The 6,080-nt window shown below is 44.2% G+C and overlaps 1 protein-coding gene across 4 annotated transcripts in view; it reads right to left on the reverse strand.

The window, feature by feature from the left end:
• Positions 1-5,586, reverse strand: part of TNFRSF19 (TNF receptor superfamily member 19) — a 68,505-nt gene extending 62,919 nt beyond the window's left edge. Inside the window, exon 1 of one of the 4 annotated variants that reach the window (XM_014552205.2) lies at positions 5,134-5,586. The gene's annotated coding sequence lies outside the window, so the exon portion shown is untranslated. Of the gene's footprint in view, positions 1-5,101 lie in introns of all 4 variants that reach the window. The other 3 variants (XM_032496445.1, XM_014552209.2, XM_014552204.2) reach the window with 3 other exon arrangements.
• Positions 5,587-6,080: the final 494 nt, after the last annotated feature.

Raw genomic sequence — 6,080 nt, forward strand, 5'->3', positions numbered from 1 at the left:
CTGCTCTTAAGTGCATCTCACTCTTTGAAGAGGCCGGTTAGGGTAATAAATACTCACCCACAGAAGACAGCGTCCAAAGGAGAGCGCAGTGGTGGTACAGAAAGAACATGAGTCCCAGGCTCATTCAGGATGAAATCAATGCTTAGAATTAGGGCTGAACGCATTTTTGTCCCTTTAAAACACTATTATTAACGGGTTGAAATTTTACTGAAAAAGCCAAGCTGTTGTGAGAATCTTGGTACAGGTGTTGTTTGTAAGATTATGTTAAGGGTTAGCTTTCTGAAGCTGATTTTAGTGATATCTAGGCTGATCCACAGTGTATTTGTTTAGAATATTTTCCTTCAAAAGTTGAACTAATGAAATAACGAAATTCTTGAAAAAACAGTTCCAGTGATAAGTAGGCTCACTGGAAGCAAATTTAAGGGAACGTCGTTTGACTTTCTAGTACTTTCTAGCATAAGTCACTATTTCATGAGGAAGGGAGTAGCATGCCAGCTACGTGCAAATCCTGGGTTTTGTCTGTTAGTTCACGCTGCCTGGCACATAGTAGGTGCTCACTAAAAATCTGTGGAATAAAGTGATAAAGGGGGGTAAGAATCTCAACGAGTAATAAAATCTGCCAAATATAGTCATGAAAATTAGGCGGAAAACAACCAAGACCCAGCTATCTAAGCAGTTCCTGCCCCTGCTGCTGACAGTCATGGACTTGCCATGCAGCGCAGGGCCTGACAGAGAGCGACTTGCCCAAGGTCACATACCAGCTTAATAACAAAGCAGGAGCCAAAATCCAGGCTCCCCGAATCCTAACAATCTTCACCACACCGCTGGTGCACAAACTCACATACGTGAAAAGGCCAACATGGGTATCCATTTAGTTGACATAATGCCAAACTCATGACATTTATAGAGCAAAGTTGCTATAAGTTGCAGCACCTGCACTGGCCTCAGTGAGTTTACACAAGGTGCTGGCCAGACTCTTCTCGTGTGGCTCCTGAGGGAGGAAGCAGGCTGCTGACTCTCCTCCTGCCCTTTCTGATGAGCACAGTGCGCGCCTCAGTGCAGGAGCAAGCGGGCCGGCAGCAGCCACGAGGCCAGGCCGTAGGCTGCTGGATGTGGGGGTCACTTAGGGCGATAGGGAAAGCTGGGTATCAAAGCTCCTCTCGCAGAGACTGTGGGCGGTGATAGAAGAGATGGTTTGAAAGTCACTCAACACCCCCACGCCCCTCCCGCCCCTTCTCACGAAAGAGCAGAGTTAAGACACAATGGATGGTTTCAAAGTACTTCTCAGTCTAAGGAAGTAAGACTTGGTCACCTGGGTGGTGACTTCAGCAAGTGGGTGGATCTGAGGGGCAACCGGGAACAAAGCTGAATGGCTGGTGATAGTCAAGGAGAAATTAAGTGCAGCCACCAGGGTGCCTCCTGCCAGCTTTTCATAGCTCATGCCTCCAGGTGGTGCTGACAACATTGTAAAGAATCACTCTTCAGAGGGGCACTAAATTCATCTTCCCCAGGTGCCTTGGCCCAGCCCTGCCACCACACAGTCTGACCAACCAAACCAGCATGGGTGCTGTAGTGTGGTCCCGTCCTGAAGTGGAGGAAGAGTGAGTCCCATCCTGAGGCCCTTCACAGCTGACAATTCTAGGCCAACTGATGGAAAACGCTACCAAAGAATTCTAATAGTGCTTGTAAAAAGAAGGAAGGAAGGAAGGAAGGAAGGAAGGAAGGAAGGAAGGAAGGAAGGAAGGAAGAAAAACTAGAGCCGATTTTTTGTCCAAAATTTTGGCTGCCAAGCTCAGCTCTATGGACTGCTTACAATAGAAATAAGTAAGTGCCCAGCCCTGGAACAAAATGACCCAACCTGAAATCAGACTGCTAGACGCTGGGGGTGCCACCTGACCAGTTAGCCCTGTGACCCTGCACTTGCTATTTAATCCCTTTGAGACTCACTTTCCCCATCTGTGTAATTATATTGACAAAGTTAATTGCCAGAAATTTAAATGAAATGGTGTTCCAAAAAATACTGGTCGAGTGCCTGGCCCACAAGTACTCAAATATTAGTGAATTAATATTTAGTGAATTAATAAATGCTAGTGATTGTGATAAGTAATAATCTGTAAAGCTTTGTATGAAATCTTTATGAGAGTGATGAGATATGAAGGATAGATATTTGGCCTTGAGAGCACAGTGGATATGTGCAAAGTTTACAGGCAACAAATACATTTATTCACAAGAAATATATTCTTTTTTACCCAAGGGAAAAACCCAGAAAGAGTTCATGAAAACATGTTCAAGGATTCTGAACATAATCAAATGTAATAGGGAACATACAACATGGACAAGCCCATATTGAATCTGTAAGCTCAAATCTCACAAAATCCCACTGGGAATCTCCCTGGAGGAACAACAACCTTTATTAAACTTTTCGTGGACCCCACTGACATCCTCTAAGAAAATGTCAATTCCTTGGAAACACACAAAGATGTCTATATAATGTCAAACTTGTGTGTATATATATGTGTACATACACACACAAACACAGACAAGTGTATATAATTTCACATTGCATTGATATATTAAGTTTTTTGTGAAAATTATTTTAATATGGTATTTAATATTTAAATGGTAAATTATGTGTTGCACTAATTGGAACTGCTTGGAAAATCAGAAGCAAAAGGAACTCTTGGGAAATAAGCAGACTAATCCAGTTGACTGACAAGTCTATCATGGAAACAAAAAACCTGCAGTGCAGAAGGAAGTGGCTGACTTGATCTTTCAAACTAACACTGCTCTCTGGTCAGCAGGGCATTTGTTTTAGCAGGTGTTGTAAAGTATGCATGGTGAACGGGAAAGAACACGAGCCCAAGGCTTGCAAAACTGGCCATGTGACCTTAGTTAAGAAAGTCAAGTTACTTTTCTCCCTTCTCAGTTTCCTCATCTGTAAAATGGCTATAAAAATTCCACCCTGCTTACTGCAGGAGGATGATCTGATCAACTCCCACATGGAGAACACTGGGCAGTGAAGTGACTCTCTGGAGGTCACACAGCTAATCAGTGACAGAATCAGGACTAGAAATAAGTCTTTTGAAGACTTGGACTTTCTGCAGCAACAAAGCTGCCATTGAAACAACAGATAGGGAAGTGCTTTGGAAAATGTAGTAATAATAAGGGTTTCGTTCAGTGGATGTGTGAGGAAGTATTTCTACCAAAACCTCAGTCAAGATCATCGCCTGGCAATTCATTAAGAGATGGCTTATGAGACTGTACCTGTCCCTTCAGCGATAGCCATCCTTCTTTTAAAGCCAAATACAATCTGTTTCATTTCTCAATCAAGACACAAGAAGTAAACAATTAACTGAATTAATTCAGGCAATGAAGTGGATTTTCAATGACCTGACTTGCCCAAGCTAGTTTTCTACAAAGCCTCAATTAATCAGATAATTGCTAATTCTCTTTTGTTTTGTGCTGAAGAGAGTCTGTGTTTGTTAAAATGAACTGAGTAGCAGAATAAATAGTCATTAAAAAATTTTTAAGTCTCAAATCTGAACTAAATGACCGAGTTCTTGAGCATACTATATCTTTAGGCATCTTCTCCAGTCATTACTTGAAAAGTTTAATTTTCTTTATCCTAATGTGAACATTACTACTGCTTTTGTGATTTAATGACGACTTTTTAAGCAAACAAATGAAAAAATCAACCTAAGCTGGTAATTCAGAACATGGTGAACATGTTTTGTCACACTGTCAGTAGAACAAAAATTTAAATGCCTCTCTTGGCAGGACTAAAAACAGCAGTTAAATCTTTTAGATTAAATTCTTACTGACACATCTTAAAAACATAGTCAGTATGGTTTTAAATAATCTTCACTTAACAGCAATCAGAGTTTCAAAATTAAGCAAACAATGCTAATTATCCACCTTCCAATACTAGGAGGAAAGTTGAGAGAGCAATTAACTGGCTCTGAGAAATTAATCACATGTGAAACGAGATTCATTAGGCCTTTCCTGTCTCATAAGAATTTCAGACGAATGGCTAACTGGTCTCATCACTTACAATTTCTTTGTGGTTGAGCTGGCATTAAGTAGACTATTGTGATGATAAATATTTCACCCGAAAAACTTTAAGATTAGACCATTACAATGAACTAATGTGAACATGGCGCTCTTACATTTCCACTGTATTTTCTTGCATCTCAATGTAAAGATTTTACAGTGTGTGTGCGCGCGTGCGCGTGTGTGTGTGTGCAGGCGCACATGTGATCATTGAGTTCACAAAACAAGGTAACTATCCAATTCAGCACAGCCATATATTTTGGTTTTGCCATGCTGCGCATAAACCAAAGTGAAAATGTGATTAAAAACTCTACGTAACATAATAACTTGATTACAAAGATAGTTTTCATGAACAATTGGCCGATTTTAACTGACAACAGCTGTCACTGTAAATTTAAAGTAAATGTTAATTTAGGATATTAACCCTGTGAATGTTTGTCCATAAGGCTTGTGCTAGGTTCCAGGAAATCACTAGAGGATGTTTTAACCAAACTTAGCACAACTAAACCCTCACTGTTTGAAAATTCTTCAGTTTCACAAAGAAAGGGCTTTAATCATACTTGAATGCCTCTCCAGTGAGTCCCTTGAGAATACACACTGTAAGTAAATGTATTTGATAGGTTGACATCTTGGAGGTGAGAGAATAAATAAGCTAAAGAAACAGTATTGCCAGAGACGCACTCTGCGCTTTTATACGAGGAGACAAGGAAAGCGTCGGCGTCAAGTAGGGTTCCTCCGCCTGTTTACCGAGTAAAGCGACCTGTAAATACTTGGAGCAATTACAGCGCCAGACCTCGGGCTCTGCAGCGCCGGGTGTGTGCTAAAGTTAGCACTCCCTGTTTTGTCCTGTTGGAGCAACTCATTTCCAAGTAAAATGTGCACGACAGATTGCAAACCCTTTGTGCAAACTACTAAAACCGCATGGAGCAGCGTGTTTCCTCTGACCCGGACACGCAGCACAACGCTCGTGCTCCGTGGGCTAAACGCATCTTTTCCGAGAACGCGCAGGAAAAGTGAAGTGAACGCCACAACAGAACACAAAACGCCGTACCTTCAACGCGCTGAACTCTTTCCAGGACTCACCCTTTCGGCGCCCGAGTTTCTCCTTGGCAGCACCTCTGTGCCAAGTGCTTCTCCTTCCCAAAAATGTCTGTCAGCACAAGCCCAGACAAAACTTCAAATCCAGGAAAATGGAATTAAGCCCGCAGATCAAAGGCAGACGAGCAGGGAGATGAAATGCGTAATCTGACCGGTGATCAGTTGCAGAACATCAAAGGAGGCCCGGTTTGCGTGTGCGCAGGGCCAGCAGGAACGCTGGCTTCCAGCAGGTAGTCGCCCTCCCGCCTCCCGGCCCTCGGATTCTTTTGTTTGACCCGGATCGCGTCGTTTTCCTCCTGCTTTCCTGCAGCGAGGCGGGACCCGCGGTTCCCCGGCGCTCGGGTTCCCAAGCTGCGCCGTGACTGCGCGCTGGAAGCTGCGCCTGGTGCCAGCGGGCTGCGCTTTATCCCTTTCATCTCGCGGAGCCGCGGATCCCATGACATCACCAGCGCCGGGGGCCGGGCGGGAGGGGCCCGGGCGGGAGGGCTGCAGCCGCCGGTGGGGAGCGGGCTCCGGGAGGCCGGCGGCCCGGCCTCTGACCGCGCTGGACGCCTGCGCCTCGCAGCCTCTGTCCTCTGCTGCCCAGTTGGAAAGCGTGGCCATCGCTGCGGGACGATTTCAGTAGGAAGAGACCCCGATCCATCCTGGCTCCGAAGGACAGCCCCTTCCCTGCAGAAATCACAATTCTCCACAGAGACCGGGTGTCAGATGTCCAGAATGGATAAACATATCTATCACTCTACCGCCATTCGGAGAAGCACCAGGGGCACTGCCAGAGGGAGGGTGACTTCTTCACAGTGTTTGTTTTAAATGTGACAAGTCCTTGAGCATTTTAACTAAACTGCTTTTTCCTTGAAACGTAAATTATTAGGTTTTGACTGCCAATTAGACAGTGGAGCTTTAATTAAAGTAACCAGTGTCTGGTATCTGTC

This window comes from Camelus ferus, chromosome 14 (assembly GCF_009834535.1).
Source record: "Camelus ferus isolate YT-003-E chromosome 14, BCGSAC_Cfer_1.0, whole genome shotgun sequence".
NCBI classification, from domain to species: Eukaryota; Metazoa; Chordata; class Mammalia; order Artiodactyla; family Camelidae; genus Camelus; species Camelus ferus.